We start from the raw sequence: 17,444 nt of genomic DNA, 5'->3' as shown, positions 1-17,444 counted from the left end.
TGACTCACCCAGCCCCCCTGTCCGACTATGCATCAAGCCGCCTCGAAGCGTCCCAATCACCGCCGCTGCGCTCTTCTATCCACCCCTCCCCTCTATGTGCCTGTGTTCATGAGTGTGTTCGGTGGGTGCTGCTAACATAACAGTCAATGGCATTAGGCGTCGGTATACATGGCCTACGCGACGTTGTTACAACTAAGTCTCCACGCAACGAAGCCTACCATGCATGGATGAAGGCTGCCAACGGTCCCGTGGCTTTTCCTCCCGTTTCTTTTTTTTTTTTTTCAATTTCCACGTGTGGTAGTAATATCGCAACACGGTAAACATATAGGCTAGTGCGGCCATGATACTCTAAAAGATAAAACTCGTATAAATCGTCTTACTTTTGTGTGCAAAATACAATAAGCCCTTACGAATGGCTGTTTTTCGCATAAAGCGCATGATTTTGAAAAAGCAATTATGATATAGACGTTATGCCCCTGAAAAAAACCATCGGCGTGTCGCCATACCGCGCCTAATAAACCCCATTGCGCATTGTGCTTCCAGGGAGGGGGAAAGGTTCCGAAAACTGACACGGCTGTGTTAATTCGGGGGAATTAGTGAGATGATTATATCTGCTGTATTAAATGTTTGGCAGGTTTTCATAAAGTGACAGACCAGTTCACCTACCATGTTCGAGTTTGCTAAAGAAATTCAAAAGCACGCAAGCTTACATTATTTTGCGCTAGAAGCCTCGTTCTGATTTCTTTAATCCATAGTCTACGAGTCTCACCTGGGTAATGCGATGGTGTGAGAGTAATTTTGTAAGTTTTTAGCTCTCGTACAAATATATATATTGGCAATTCGAATCCTTTTTTATTATTAGCAGCCGAGTACCTTAGTCACTAGACCACCGCGGCGGGGCCACTCTAATTTTCCGTATATTCTTAAGCACTTCCCTATAGGCCTATCAAATCTCATTGCGATCTTTATATGTTATGTGATTCAATGCGTCTTAGTTACTGAAATGGCTTGGTCATAAAAGTGGCAGCAATCTTGTCATACTTCCTATAATAAAACTTCTGTTCTTTCGTCCGTGGTTTTGTGATTTTATGAAAGAAAGAAACGCACACAAATAATGAGCACATGTTCTTCCATTACTAAAAAAAACCTTATCTATCTTAATGTAGCAGGTGCTTAACATCACTAATTACCATGCGTTCAAAATGATGAAACACGCATTTTGCCTTCACTGAATTTCTTAAAATCTGTTCCTTTTTTTCTGCGCATAGTGTGGCTTCTAATCTATTCCCTCTCTACTTGCTTTTAAACACAAAATATGTATACAATCTTATTATGACCATGAAGTTTCCGTTAATATTTTGTTCCGATATTTTTCAAAAGCCATTTGACGAAGTACTACCGCATAGACTTGTAGAACGAATCCACTTCTACATTTCGCAATGCTGACGTGGCGAGTCCCTCAAATGAGTATGGGTGAGGACTAGCTTTTACATGTACGAGTACGAAACGTAACGTCGTCTTCCATGTGCCACTACCAGTGCAATTGCACACTATCAGAAAAGCGAACGCTATCCTCTTCATAGTTGCTTTATTCATTCATTCACGATAACCGCATAATTGACCACCTGTCCTCACTGTAGCGGCCACTTGGGCTCACGCTTGGTTCGGCATCACAGTCGTAGTCATATCTCACCACTCCCCTTGCCATGTCTTTGATACTTTTGACATATTTCACGGTCTATACAGCCATCAAACCACGAGAAGCCACCTATGTCACCAATAAGCACAGATTTACATCTCGCACACGTCGTCATCATTTTTCGTGTGCAGCTGGAGGCTAGAGATCGTATGTTCACCGATAACTATACTTGGTGACGAGACAAACATGTTGCCCGCTTTTTGAAGCATATGCTGAACTAGAGACATTATATACTCTCGGAAAAGTGACGTTTTACCTAGTGGCTTTACGCCATTGAACTATCTTTAGAAAACATTCTGCTCGCTGTAATGACTGTACAACGAAGAACTGCTAATGTACTAGCCAATTCATCGTAATTTGTTTTTTTTTAAGAAGAGTCTTTAAAGTATGCGTAACATAATACAACAGCAAAAAAAACATCTTTTAACTGCCCATATTTGCATTAAAAAACGAAAGTACAGTAGATACCTGCCCACTGCGGGATACAACGTAACATCCGGAGACTGATTACGCATCCAAAGCTGGTCTTGAGGCCACAAGAAAAAATGTCGAGATACCCTTCTCGGGGCAAGAGGCTGCGACACTCGCATCGGCAATCGCTTGGCGCTTCCAACGATTCCTCTCGCTAGAATCTAGTCGGCAGTATGGGCCTCTGTACAAGATGAATCCATCGTGTCACTTCGGGGATGCCGGGAGACCTGAAAAGGCAAAAGCAAACATGCTTGCACCGCATCCGATTAAACGTCGCATACACCAGCTATTTTAGGAATAAGAGTGGACTGTCAGATTCACAATGTGTGTCCAATGTGACGTCCTAGATGATCTCAATCATGTCCCCGGTGAATGGAGGTTATACGCACCAGCGTGATAGTGGTGGTACTCTCTACGGTTTTTTTTTTCTCTTTCTCTTTTCTTCTTTGACATTACCATTTGACATTTGTCCTATTCGTTTTTTTTTTTTAATTCGGTAGCCTGCAATACTTGGGTGCAACAGAAAGGGATTATTTATTGCTTTACTTTCATTATTTTTAACAATAAATTTTGCCCACACAAACCTGTCTGTCACTCACTCTCTGAAAGCGGCCTTGAATCTTCAGTGGGACGCGAACTTGCAGTTGAGTCATATTCTGGGTCCCATGTGAAAAATCTCCAGTGCGTTACGCGCCATGAAAACGCTGCTGACTTTTTTTCCAGGCCAGAAGCCTGGAGGAAACTTTTCAAAGAGTGTATTCAAGTGTGTGGCTGTATGCGTTATGTTTTTATCACTGCATATATCATAACCATCACCTAGCACTTGGAGTAGTACGTCAGGCGAAAAGCCAAACATCTCCGGCTCTTTATTAAAATATTCCTCTATCTGTTTCTTGTTTCAATATCACCACTTAATTCATAGGTTTTTACATATGCCGGCCTATCTTCATCGAGCATTACGTTCCTGTTAAGCCGGATATTTCCGTACGCTGGGCAGATTTTTAATTTTTGTGTGTATCTCGTTCTGTTTAGCAATAAGACATTGGGAGTCGTGCCCTGTAGCATTAACTCTTATTTGTTAGCCTTGGCTATACTGTGGAATAAGCGATGGCGCTTTGTTACAAGCTGCCACTCTAGCGTCGCCAGCGCGAAGTCGGCGACGGGAATGACAGCAGGTTGGTTCGTTCCGTACGCAAGCAGAGACAGTGAAGAGATCAGAGACGTGAGAAAACAAAACAACTTTACTCTAGTGATATTGCAGCACACGGGATCTAATACAACACTTCAATACAACTAACAAAATACATCAACACTTGATACAACTAAAATTATATAACAAACAATAACTCAGCTTACGAGAGAGAACTTATTAAAAACTACACAAACTAACACCAATAGAACGACGGAGGAGAAAGTTCGAAGATATAAACAGGTGGAGGCATACGTGTGATGACCGGCAGCGTTGTGTCCCCGACGATCGGAAGCGAGAAGTCGAAGAGAGTTCTGGCACGACTGCGATGTCGGCGGTGTTGCAACGCTGGTGGCTCCGGGAGGCTAGTGCTTGCAGGTAACTTCGAGCAGGTTGAGCTAACTCGAGGCGAAGTCTCGATGTCTACGTTGCAGACGTTAATATCGCGTCACAACTAGACGAACGGCTAAGTTTAGGTGGCCAGCCGATACAGAGCCACATTAAAAACTTCTAGAAGAGATGCTTGTTGATCTGTTTCTACACCATCTTGGTCAGCGACTAGTCTGCCCAGCAGGGCAAAATCCTGCGCTTAAATCCCCCTAGTGTCTCCTCGCTCTCTTTCTTGGGGACAAGAGACCTCTACACGGGTCCAATCATGCGCGTTTATTGATGGAAACTCCGCCCCAAAAATATTTTGACCCTACCCCTTTTTAATTGGGAGAGGACCCTCAACTAGCGAGAGTGACAACCTGTCGGGTTGTTGTCATACGGCTTGGCCACCAGAGCGTTTCCCACGCTTTTCCCCGTGGGAATGGTCAACCACTTAGCTCTCAGGGGGTGCGTCTTGTAGTCTAATCCTTGTTCGGGGTATACCGCGGCCTTCTACGACCTTGCAGACGTCGCCGCAGTTACAAAAGGATTAACCGTCGGCGGCGACGTTCTAAGGAGAGCACCCCATTTTGCACTTATCGGTTCCCTTTCATGTGCCGCCGTTTCTCACGGTCAGTCGGCGAGTACGGCGCCCGTTAATTGCCGTGACGCGGTGTCGCCGAAAATAGCCGTCCGTGACACGCTTTATTTTGGCAAAACGCGCGCTTATTAGGCGTGTTTAATTTTAATATGCCACAAAGAGGAGGATAAGGAGGAGGAGGAGGATTAGGAGTAGGAGGAGGAAAGGAAGGATAGGTCGCCTAGTCAATTCTCAGACCGGCTGGTTATCCTGTTCGCAGATTTTTAAGGGTTTTTGCTTTACTTAAAGTAACTGAAAGGAAGGAAATGCGCATACCTTCAGACCGTCCTGCCATCGCCCACACCTTCTTACGCGCTCACACATGCAAGGCAAGTTTTGTTTATGACGCTACACGGTGCGTCTGGCTGTCCATTGAATCTTCGGAAAAAAAATTATTGAAATAATTTTTGTGCCATCCCAATGTAAAAGAGCAAAGTCTTGTGACAAAATAAAAACGTCGACCATTTTACTTTATTTTCTACGGTCATTTTGTCGATCATTAGAGCATTAAGATTACGCAAAAATAGTGGCGCCTAAATGCACATGTTCACACAAACTAAAGAAAAAAGGAGTGAAAAAAAGTGCAATCCTGATGAGTGATAATGTACTTTCGCGTAGACTGGCAAGTGTTGTTAATCATAGTTATCTATAGTAACACGTAAGCTGAAAGGACAGGGTTTTCAAGAAAACTAGAGAAGAGACGGTGACTCTTGTCTTCCTGCATTTGCAAGCAAAGACAGACGCGAAAAACGAAGCAACGGAGATTCAGGTACGTGCACAAAGTTGTCAAATCGACTAACGACCATTTTATTATCTTCGAAAGCGAGAGTTATGAGTTTTTTTTATGTCAAGGGTAAAATAACAATCAAAAAAGCTTTTTAATGTCAGTAAAAAACGTAACGAATTATACCAAAACAAAAAAACGACAAAGAAGATGTCAAATAACGGAGAAGAGAATCATCGTTTGGCGCGCTCTTGGGACGATGGCCAAACGACCGTCCCGACAGAGACATGCCGGAGAAGGCAATCGAGAGCAATGGCACTACAGCGCCCCATCGGTCGCCGGCGCGAGCCCGCGCTCGTTCACGAGGATCATCGTGTGCAGACGTAGAAGGGACGCCCGACGGGGCCTGCTGCGAGACGCACATGCATTTCTTCCGTACGACCTCCGAACAAGCCGGTTACCGGCGGGCGCACAAATGGCGAAAACGTGTTCGCAAAGTTTTTCATGGCTCTCTTGCGAGGTCTCGGGCGCCAATTATCGCTCCGGGTATACGAGGAGACAAAAGAGAGAAAAGTCTAAATCTCGTGGTGCCTTTCCCCGTGCCTCCCCTAACGCCGTCTTTTTTCTTCATCTACTTCGACACGGGGCCCGCGTCCCTTTTACGCCTCTCGAATCGGCGAAAAGTAAGACGGCGCGGCGCTCAGGTGCGCGCGAAGAATCGCGCGGCTCTCCGAGCTCCTTCCTTCACTGTCTGTTGTGGATTACGGGGAGGCGGCTCCTAAAACAGTGCGCGGGAGGCAGGGGAGCGAAGCTGCATTGCGCATGCGTTCTCTGCAGACAGCTCTTGTGCTCGAGACATGAACGTCCACTCACTGTATCGTACCAGCCTGTCTATATCACACAGTCCCCTCCTTATGCCCCTTCCTTTAAAGTGCCCTCGTTGCATAAGTCTTCCTTCCCACCTGCCTGCTTCTTATCTTTTTTTCCTTTAATTCGTAGAACAAGTTTTTCTCCTGCTGCTTTTCTTTTATAAATATTTTTTGTGTGCCTCTTGTCGCGCGGGAAGAACACAAAACGACTGCTCAGGTACGGCAAAAGAAACAGCTATATCCTACCTCACTGGCTCCGCCACGCTGTGCAGCCTCGTTATCGTGTAACCTTTGTTAATGGCCATTTAATTGCATTAAACGCGATTGCTTCTCTTCTGCCGTAGCGCTTCTTTTTGTTCTGTCTTATGTTCCGTCCGCCACCCATACGCCCACCTCCATTTCCACCTGACTCCGCGGGGTGCGCTGTTCCCTTAGCGCAGCTAACTTCGAGCGCGTCCTCTAGCGGGCCGCGCTTTATCTTCCTTAGAGTTGGTTCCACGCGACGCGACAAGATTGAAAGAGATCGCGAAAGGAAGGAGATGGCAATTTTTCACCCGCTGACCAACTTCCTCGCTGCGCCGAAGCTGGGCGGAACAAGAAAATGATTTTATATAAGGAAGTAAATCAAAGCGGCGCCTTCTAGCGCTTTGCGTGCCTTTCGCCACTTCCCCTCCGTTCTCATTTTTATCCGAAGCCTCACACCAAAGCCATCGGTCAGCGGAGCTTCTCTAAACGAAAATGAATCGAAAGACTTCGCTGTCGTATACCATTTCTACACTTGCTTTTGTTTCCGCTGTAGGAGACACTCGAGAATATAAAATTGTTATTTCTTCCTTTGGCTCGTTCATCGTTCACTCTAATTTTTCAATGAACTCAACGTTTAATCTGTTTTTATTTCCGCTAAATGTGATCTGATTTACAGGATGCTTCTCTCCTCATTTTATGAGATGTTAGATGAACACCTGCAAAAAATGACGATCTATTTGTATCTATTTCTGCATTCGTAATTGATATAAGTCTTTGAAAAGGGGGGGGGGGGGGTTAACCTCCAGCTGCAAATACATTACTGGTTCACTCAAGTTTTTTTTTTCTGGTTTCGACATGAGGATCCATACAGGCGACATGAGGATCCATACAGGTTCAACTGATTGTACCGGCTAAGGGTACGGTACACACTTTTTACTTGAAGCCATTTGTTTGTTTCTGAGCACTTAAGTGTTAATTGAATCTCACTTATTCCATCGGCTCTTATGAATATACTGCATGTCTTGGGAATTAATAGACCATAATATCAGAAACCATTTTAGTAGCCAGCGTGTCCGTAAATCTTTATTGTTTTTTTTATTTGCGGCAATAAAGCGGTGTACAAGTTCACTAGGAACTATACATACCCCCCATTGTTTCTTTTTCAGGAAACTAATATGTGAGGCCCTAACACAATAGCAAATATCAGTTTTTTTTTTTTTACTTGGCTGCTAGACGTACGTGTTTCCCAGCACCTTACTTCAGCGAGTCATGCCATACTTCATCAAGTTGGCCACAGGATGTAGCATCACCAACACTTGCAACTGGAATCAAATTTGGAGGATGGTTCAGGTTAATGAAGAGTGGATGGCAGGTCTTCTGCTGGGTGAATGGCATATCATCCTGGGAACACGTTATAAGTAATTATAGACACTTTGGTGCTTCTAATTAATTCGTAAAAAGACCCAAACAGTTGTCATGTTGGGCAATGAATCATAGCAACACATGCAATATAGGGTGGCAGAAGAGTAAAATAAAAACAAGGTGTCACACCGCGCTCTAGTGGGTGGTTTAAGCTTCCCCCAAAAAACAAGCTTATCCTTATTTAGTCTCTTAATGCCCTAAACAGAAGTAGTTGTGAGCAGGAATACATAGGAGGCATAAAACTTGACGGGCACTATCACATTTATGGTTGTATTGAGCCAGCCATCCAGTTCGTACCAGTTTTTTTTCTCTCTCTTTCAAACACAGCGTCAGAATATTCGCGAAACCAGAATTGAGTGCTCGACTGGAAGTGCTTGTAAAATATACAGGAGTGTCATTTGTCACTAGCAACTAAAGAAAGCAGTTACCACGAAGAGGTTTATAGCTTTTCGCGGCACCAGGAAAGAAAACGCTTCAAAATAATATAGTCCACATAAGGTTGGCTACACCTCACAAATGCTATGCTAGTGGAAAAGCACGCTTTTCGACATTGAGGGGTCTGACGTGTACAAATACCGTTAAAATAAATAAATCAATCAATCAATCAAAATACTGCTTGCCATGCACAGCCCCTGTTTCTGAACTGGTCCTCTTTCTTCAAAATATTTTATTTACCTATTTAGCTGCAATTACTAGCAGCCACGTTATGCTTCTTCAGTATAAAACAAAGCCAGCTAAAAAATAAATCAAATTAAGGCAGCTTCACACTAGTGGTGTCAAGCCAGAAGAAAATACAAAGGGGCAGGTAATCTTTATTTCTCTTCGATTTTCTCTTTCTTCTTCTTCCTCTTCTCTCTCTCCCTCTCTCTCTCTCTCTCTCTCTCTCTCTCTCTGTTTCTTTACTTTCGTATTTTCCATATTATTGTGGTGTTTTGCCTAATTATTTTTTCTTCTTATTTCACCCTTTCTTTCTCAATATGTCTCCCTTGCTTTCTCTCTTTTCTTTTAGACTTTTAAGCATGGTTTTATTCAATGTGCTGCGCACTCAATATCACCACTAAGGCACTCGAAGATTAAAAGGAAGAAAAGTTCTTTATGGCACGAGCGCGTCAATGAATATGCTAAATCAGGTTTTGCCGGTGATACGCTGACAATAGCAACATACCACAGCCTGGCCCTCTAAAGTGCCCCGCACTTAAAAGAGAAAGTTATAGACACCACGAATGAGGTACAGCATACCCCGGATCACTCTCAGCGGATGTGAAACGACACATTATTCAACTATGGCGTACAAAAAAGCCCTAGGTGAGTGTTCGACGATTAACTAACAAGCTATCATCCTAAAGGGACACTAAAGTGAACTAACAATACACATCAGATTAAAAGCTCAACGTATCACAATATCTAAAACGACAACATCATCAAAACAGTGTCCTACTTACCGAGAAATTAAGGTAAATGTACTTGAACACATGCGCCGCAGTAGGACATTCTAAAAATGATCCCGACGACATCAGACGGACTCTGTACACTCAATCACTAGTAATCGATGTAGCTGCACTAAATAAAGAACCTTCCGTGCATCAGGAGAAGCAATAAAATGCTGCCTGCTCATTTCTGCTTGATTCATGAAAAAAACCGCCGGACGTTCCTACGGAGAATAGCACGAGTGATAAATTCAATTTTTGCGTAGTTACACCAGACAGGTGGTGCCACCTAGCGGGGTGCAGCTGAATCAAAAAACGTTTGCAATCTGATGTTAATGGCGGTAAATTGATCAATGGCCATTGTTGCTGCTGTGGCTCCCGCTTCTTTCGGTCTGCTGCTGCTAGAGCAGTAAAGCCGGGCAACATTGTGTACGGCAACAGTGACGTGAGTCGGTCCGGTCGGTCTGCTTCTTGAGGTGGGTAATTTTAAGTGCGCTAATCTGATGCGGACCACCAAAACATGATTTTATTTAAAAATAAGGCCTTCCTTGGCACAAAAGTAACACTACGAGGTTTCTGAACCACTATTTCAACAATCAACGTCGACTTAATAGTTACCTTTAGTGTCCCTTTTGAGAACAAGACGTGGAAATTTAAATTTCGTCATTAATTTATGGTGTTCGTATAAGAAGTAGTAGAGTACATTTCGTAACGGCATGATTGCGATAGGCTTTAGGCGAACTTTTTACCGAAGATTTGGCCATAAGGTTAGGGTGCACAACACCACGTTTTTTTTCCCTTTATTTTGGCTGCAATTAAGGAGACACTCCAAGCGAAATTTGCCTGTCGCTGCTGGCGCCACAGTGGTGTTTTGTTTGAAGTCAAAGTGGGACAAGGTTCTATCGTAGACCGCCGGCCGTTGAGGCCACAAGCTCTTGCGTTCCTTTTGTGCATAGGATGGTAAAAAGAGTGCAAGTGCTGGAGCCCCAAAAGCTAGGGGTTCACAATGCTGCGATGCCGTTGAAGGTGGCTCAACCCAACGTGTATTTCTATAGTAAAGGTGCGTTGAGGAAGATGTGCTTTCTACTACTACACTATCTGGCCTTGCTGTGGCGTGGGCACTAGCTCGACGCATGGTTGAGCGCGTGCGTCCCCTCTCTTGCGGGTTAACAGCGGCAGGTACAGGCGTGAGCAAAAGTTTGCAGACTACGGGATCGCGTGGCCCGAGACATCAATGCACTATCTGGTGACGAGATGCCTGCTGCGGTGCGCATGCACGTCTTGTCGCATCAGTTTGCCTCTCAAGTCACTCTCGCCGACGAGCTAGTAGCCAAGGGTGTCGATGTCTTTGTTTCATCAAATTCATACCATTTTTTTTTAACGTAGAGGCTGCAACGGTGCCGGTTGCGGCACCAAAATCACGTGGTTATTTGTACCGATTAATTCATAACTAAGTGTAGCGGCAGCGGGATCCCGTAGTTATTTATACCGGTTAATTCATATCTAAGCATACCCAGCCTCGCAAAACCTGATGAAGCCAAACACACAAAATCAAATTTTCTCAGCTCAGCTTACCTTTTTCGCGTTAGACCACGTTGAACTTTGGGAGGCTAGCTTTGGGATGCTTCGGGAGGCTGGCTACGCTTAGGTATGTTATTCAACTGGTTTAAATCACGACGCGAGCCCGGTGCTGGAACCAGCACCGTTGCAGCCGCTACCTAAAAAAATAAAAGAAAAAACAATCGCACAACTTTATTCGAGCAAAAACAGCGACACCCAGTAGTCTTTTTGGCTACGAGCGCGTCGGAGAGATTGACATGAGAGGCCAACTGATACGACGGGACGCGCATGCCCACCGCAGCAGGCGTCTCGTCACCAGATAGCGCATAAACCCCTTCAGCCACGCGATCACGTCGTCTGCACACTTATGCGCATGCCTGTACATTGGTTGGACAAGCCAAGATGGCTGATGTCGTCGTTCGCGCTGTCTTCCTGCGTTTTCAGTGCTGGTGGCACAAAAATCTGAGTAATGGTTCCCATCATTTGGAGACGGCTGCGCTTTTACACTTCGCTGTTAAAATATAAATATTAAAACATAAAAACATAACATGTACATATCTATACATTCCTACATTTAACGAGCTCAGAAAGTCTCATTTGGGCAGACCAAACATACAGTCACGCTATCTCGAAGTTTTACAGCTATCGCACGCTATGCAAAGCGGAACGCAGGCTCGCCTCTGATCGCACTGTTCATATCTACGGAGTGTTTACAACTAGTGTTTATTCATCTGGTGATATCTGTACATGTTGGCTGGAGCGTGCTTGTCACCGTATTCGACAGTTCATTAACAATTATTGAAACAGAGACAGCTCTGACTGAACTGCGAAGAAGAGTCGGTTCAGCTGCCTAGTAAATTACTATTGCATGAATGCGCTACCTTTCGGGTAAAACTGCAACTTTTTCTCTCTCTCCTGCCTTGCATCGCTTAAAACTGAAACCAGAGGTCACGTTATAAACAAAATGAAATTTCGAACGAACCTCACCTGTACATGCTGCACAAAGTTACTCCAGCGCAGTGGCAATTCGTGCAAAACAATATACCTACGTTTTTTTTTTTCATATTCCAAACAGAGAATACACTTGCATGTCAACAAAAAAGTCGTTTCATTTTAAGACAAGATAAATGCTTTTTGAAATGTTAATATTTATTCAGTAGCACAATTCATTGGCTCGTTTTCATTGCACATATAAACTTGCCAGGAAAGATCCCAAAACTAGGCAGCTCAATGAATAGCGAACCGATCAAAAGAAAACTCGTAACAGAAGAAGTAACAAGAAGTGTTCTTGTCATCCAACAAGAAAGCCGAAGCCACCAGCATGTCGCTGCCATCACAATCCTACTCGAGCAACGTAGCAATTGTCACAGTATAATGAAGCCAGGATAGGCGACAACAGAAGAAGCAGGAGACAATAAAGAAACCCATATCCGTTCAAACGAGCACAAAAGCGAGCGCAGGCACGCGCGCTGAGAGACAAGTCGGTAGAGACAAGTGCGGCTCATTCGGCGAAAAGCCTTCCTGCAGAACGACCGGGGCCGCCCGCGGAGAAAGAGAATGAGCGGCAGCCCAAGTCTGTCCTTCATCGCCGCTCGGTGCTCTAAGCTCCCGCGCGGACGCCATCTCTCGTCTATTCACGCCAGTTCCTCCGGCGTGTTCTGGCTGTCAACATCCCTCGACTCCATCTCCGTGCTCTCGAGCCTCCAAAACGACCAGCAAAGTGGCGAGGTGACATCGCCGCTCCCGACGTCATCGAACGGGCTGCGCTTACCTCCCTTGCTCGTAGGCACGCTCACTCCCCCCCTCTCCGTCTTTGACTACGCGCGTGTCATCGCACCAGATGAGAGGCGCTTCTGTCGCGAGCAGAAGAGACAAGCGACCGTGCGTACACGGTGGTGGCGGTGCAGTGGCGGTTCGTCCGTTTCGCGCGCTCGCAGGTCTCGCCGTCTTGTCGGAGATCGGCACGGCTGACTGATCCACTTAGCCCCGAAGAAAGACGACCGAGAAATCCCCTTCATATCGCGAACCAGGGAAAGATCCGAGGAGCTCGGGGCAAGGGGCGGCTGTTCTGCGTGCGCACACAAGTGGCCGTGTGTGACCGAGCACAACGCCATGGGAGGGACGGCAGAGCCATAGCTTTAGCACGTGCGCCCGCGTTCGGCAAAGGTCGATTGGTTACGCTACATACACAGAAGCGCTTGCTTAGCGGGCATGGTTACATTTCCCAAAATACTCCTTTGGTGCTTCTATGCACCGCGTGAATGGTGCAGGAGAACGATTTCTACTCACTTGATTTCGCGTTTTCCTGTCGTTCTCTGCATTTCCCGCTCGACTCCGGCGATAATAGAACCTTTACCAGAACATGTGCAGGTAATACATACACACACACACACACACACACACACACACACACACATATATATATATATATATATATATATATATATATATATATATATATATATATATATATATATATATATATATATATATATATATATATATATATATATATATATATATATATATATATATGCGAGTGTGTATTTCATCATCGATGCATTGTTCAATCGAATTCACTTCAGATGTATATTTCTCTCAGCGTTTTCTTTGACGCACGTGAGATAACCAACGTACTGAACGCTAATGGTCATACACTTCACTCAGCTTAAAAATAATTGACATTTGTCGATTAACTTCTTTACAGTCTGCAGAATGAAGTCCTTTACTTTTCCACAAGGGATCACAAACACTTATACAAAAAATAAAAAGGTTCAAAAACCTATATAATAATAAACCAGGATTTTACTGTCGGAACTAAAGGCAAAAATAAATACATATATAAATGGCTGTATCTGCATCCGTGGTGACATTAGAACGGAGTGAACATTCTTGATCTAAATATTGTTCAGAGCTGTGTTTCAAAAACACTAAATCTATGTGGACTCACAGAGAACAGTTCCTTAGCTACATGCAGACCTGAAGCAGCGTAAAAAGGCTGATTAATGCCTTTATATCCGGGCCAACCAAAGACAATATTCGCCTCGGCCTCTTTTTAGTTTACACAGAACATCAATTTCTTGCGCACACCAAAAGTCGGAAGTTTACACGATATAATGTACGATTGAATGACAAGAAAACCTTTTGGCATTTGATAAAACAAGTTGGCTTTTTTTATTCTATTCTACATATTCGGAAACACACCCTATTTGTCAAGCATATATATACGCTATAGTGCATGCATTACTACGGCTATTGCATCCTATATTTTTCAATGTTGAGGAAATAGCCCACAGTACATGTACTAAATGCCAGTATGTGATACGCAGCGGCAACATGTTAATTAAACGACTTGGGCCCAACTTCTGAATAGTACTTTCAGAGGAAAGGTCTTCTTTTGTTGCCGTTTGTTTCGATAGCTTGTCCAAGCTTTTAACAGCCTTGTCACGGATTGCAAAAAGCTGTGTGGTATTAGTCAAAGCCTAATGAGGAAATTTACGGAATATATGAGGCCTTATGTTCCTTCCTACGACCATAGCAACTTCACGAGCAGCAATTATTCTGCAGCATATCTAAAGCGTGTCAAACCTGTCCCCGCTATATAGCACGAAAACGGTGACAGTTTTCAGAAATAATTTTGTCTTCAGCCTCCTACGTTGGCATCCTTCATCCTTTCTTCCTGTTATTTTTTTTCTTTTTATGTCTGCATTTACTTCTGGTGAGCACAAAGCAAAGTAAGGTTTTCAGAATTTTCGTCAAACCATAAACTTAAAATTACAACCGCGCCTCACTTGCTTAAATACCGCAACTATGAACGCTGTAAACCGCTTTCATTTCCTAGTTATTTTTGCCTCGTTTTGGGAGTAGCATTGGTTCTCTGTGTACGTTATCGATAACTCGTAAAAAATATCCAATCGTTAGCTGTGAAATGACGCAGAAAATTGCAGATGAGCAAAATGTTTGAATGTTGAATATCGACTAACGTCACAAGAAGGCTTAGAAGAACAGCTCGACAACGCGTCATCGAACGCGCAGCAGATATTTCCCGAAACAGCTTCACTGCCTGACAAGCCAGTCAACGCTTGCTTCCAGGGCTGATGAGAAGAGCCACAAAGAAAAACAAAATCAACCATTCAAATGTTCTGTACACGATATCAAATGCAACGCTCTACCCAAGGAGGCGAACAAAACTGAAGCCACCGCGCTACTCTTTCATAGTTCCCGAAGCCCGCGGTAGCTGAACGACGAGCTCTATTTTTTTTTCACGTCTTCGGGGCAGAGAAAGAAGCAGCGGTCCTGAGAAGCACCCGACGCAAACGGGCAAACTGTCTCACCCGATCAAACTAGGCTTCTCATTTTGGGGCTTGGAAAAAGGAGGGCGACGAACGCAAAAAGCAGTATATGCAGCAGCAGTGGCCCATTTGATTTCATGACTGCGCACGTCACAGCACTCCCGCCGCCATCGAGTCAAAGTGAGGCCATACTTGCGTTCGCACTGAGTGGAGTGGATGTTGTACGGTTTCAGTGAAGCCCGGGCCTCAAGCCGGTGACAATTCTTGAGAGCTATAGAACTTGACCGGAATATGATGCCGTCTACAGCAGAACATGCGATGCCGAGTGAAGCAAAAATCATTCATACTGCCTACGCTTCATTGCATATACAACGTGCAATGCTGTTTAGGCTATCGAGACTTCTTTCAGTAGATGCGTTCGCAACGGTAAATAGCTGGGTATTACAGCAGTTACTGCACTAAAGCTATTTTTTTATTTAGGGTAGATAAATACATATAAATTATTTGCTGCATGAAAGTCAGGAAACTGTGATAGGTGGCTTTTACGTTGACTTTTGTGTTTGGGTGTGCGTGTGTGTTGAGTGTGTTGTGCGTGCGTGCGTGCGAGCATGCGTGCACGTGCCTGCCATTTGTTAATGTAAGTGACAGAGCGCTGTCCTGCAGAACGAGTAATTTCGCGTTTGAAGAGAACCACATATCAAGTTTCAGACACAGTTCTACGGAACTCCGAACTTCAAATAAGCTCACAAGATGTGGCTGCAACCGAATTTCGCGCCGTGTGTATATTGAGCGTACAGAATCACAGGAGCTTACTTTTTTTTTTATTAGGATGAGGCTACAGAGTCTTGGATAGCCGTGACAGACCTGATGCGTCAACAACGACAAATTCAAGCACAGATTTGGAAATACCTTGAGTTGAGGATTATTGATATTTTAAAGGCTTTCGAAATGTGATAGCTTCGTGCATCGGGTTATCTTCTGATCATTTTTCGAGTGAACCAGCTTTAAGAAAACACGACTTTTCTTCCTCCGAAACTCGCAGGCGGATCAACGTGTCTGTGCCACAGTTATAAGTAGTAATAACTGCCCCAAAATATTAGATAAGTTCTTCCAATAAGTGTTTTGTGTGTTGTTTTGTGTTACCAGACATCCCAATAAAGTATCGGAAAGAACTTCTGATAATGTGCATAAATGGGGGCTTTTAGCTTGTACGTGTAATTCTTCATGTTACCCTGTAATACCCCTGTCACACAGACACCTGCGAACACCGTTTAACTTCCTCGTCCTCACGACAAGGGAGATGCGGTCCGTTTTACACGGCCAGCCTTACGCAAACGAAGGTAAACGAAGCATTTCGCAAAGGACGTTGGACAATCTCCCTTTGCAGCAGAACGACGTACTCTCGTTCCCAGTAGCTGCAGGTCCGGAAAAAAAAACTCGAGCACTAAGTTAGCGCAGTGACAATCATAATGCACTTTGGCAATATTAAACGTTCTTTGGTTGCAGCAATAATTTATAAGGTGTGTTTCTTTACAACATATATACCCGTCAGAGTGCAGCTACTCTCCACACCAAGGCCCTCCACAACGCGCCTCGTGAGTTGGGCTGGGCGCCGTCATTTAAAAATATATCGTTCATGCGTGTGGTTGTTGTCGTCGCCGTGTTTGCGTATGCCCGTGAGAGGAACGACTGACAGGGCTGCATCATCGTCAACTGCTTCAACGGGTGCAGGAAGGGGTAATGGCACCCGATCTAGTTCAAGGGTAATTGGAGTTCAATCACGAGGGAAGGAAGCGCAAGAAATTTCGTACATGGGCTACAAAAACAGCTAGCCGTCAAGCACGGCGCAATTGTAAACAAACGTAGCCTAAGGTACAGGGCCGCCAGCACCTCTGCCAGTATCGCTACATTTAGCAAATGAGCTTCCATTCGAAATAATTTTTAATACATTCTTTGCTTCAGGCGTACTTAATCTTGTATTTTTGTAAAAATCGCATAACGAAGATTCACAGAAAAAAGTCATTAGGGATGAGATCGGGATACTTCTGCGAAACAAGAACTGGCTAACCTCCCTGTCTTTCCGCTTAAACTTTCTTCCTCCTCTTTCTTTCTCAAACAGGGCCGAATAACAGAAAGGTGGGCTGGTAACAGGGTCGGCTGAGCCCCTCGCGGCCACTATTGCAACCCTGTCATTGCCGTGTGACACTGACACAACTCCATCTCCGTCGAACTATACCTAACGTAACAGAGTTCGGTGGTGGCCGTGCGACAGGGGTATAACCATATCTCGCAAATCCGACTTCGTTCGTGGCTACGCACGATGTCTGCTTTGCGGAGACTCCAGCCGCCTAGTTGAAATAGCCGAAGTACCAGTGCGAATCGTGATCACCCTGTTTCACCAGGCTTACTGAAGCTAAACTAACCTATAATAGCGAAGCCGTAAACGTGATGAGCCAAAAGTCCTCGTCAGGCTGGATAGGTGGCGCCATCCAGCGGCATCAAGGTGAATCAAACAAACACAAAATTGTCATTGCAG

General features: G+C 44.5%; 1 long non-coding RNA gene across 1 annotated transcript in view; it reads right to left on the bottom strand.

The window, feature by feature from the left end:
• Positions 1–1,571: 1,571 nt before the first annotated feature.
• LOC142776023 (uncharacterized) overlaps positions 1,572–17,444 on the bottom strand; it is a 49,465-nt gene continuing 33,592 nt past the window's right edge. The window contains exon 2 of the long non-coding RNA XR_012887239.1: positions 1,572–2,397. This is a non-coding gene — a long non-coding RNA (uncharacterized LOC142776023). The remainder of the gene's footprint in view (positions 2,398–17,444) is intronic.

The sequence above is a fragment of the Rhipicephalus microplus genome, chromosome X (assembly GCF_043290135.1).
Source record: "Rhipicephalus microplus isolate Deutch F79 chromosome X, USDA_Rmic, whole genome shotgun sequence".
In the NCBI taxonomy this organism is placed as follows: Eukaryota; Metazoa; Arthropoda; class Arachnida; order Ixodida; family Ixodidae; genus Rhipicephalus; species Rhipicephalus microplus.
The sequence above is the reverse complement of the archived record's forward strand: the minus strand, read 5'-3'. Positions and strand labels throughout refer to the sequence as shown.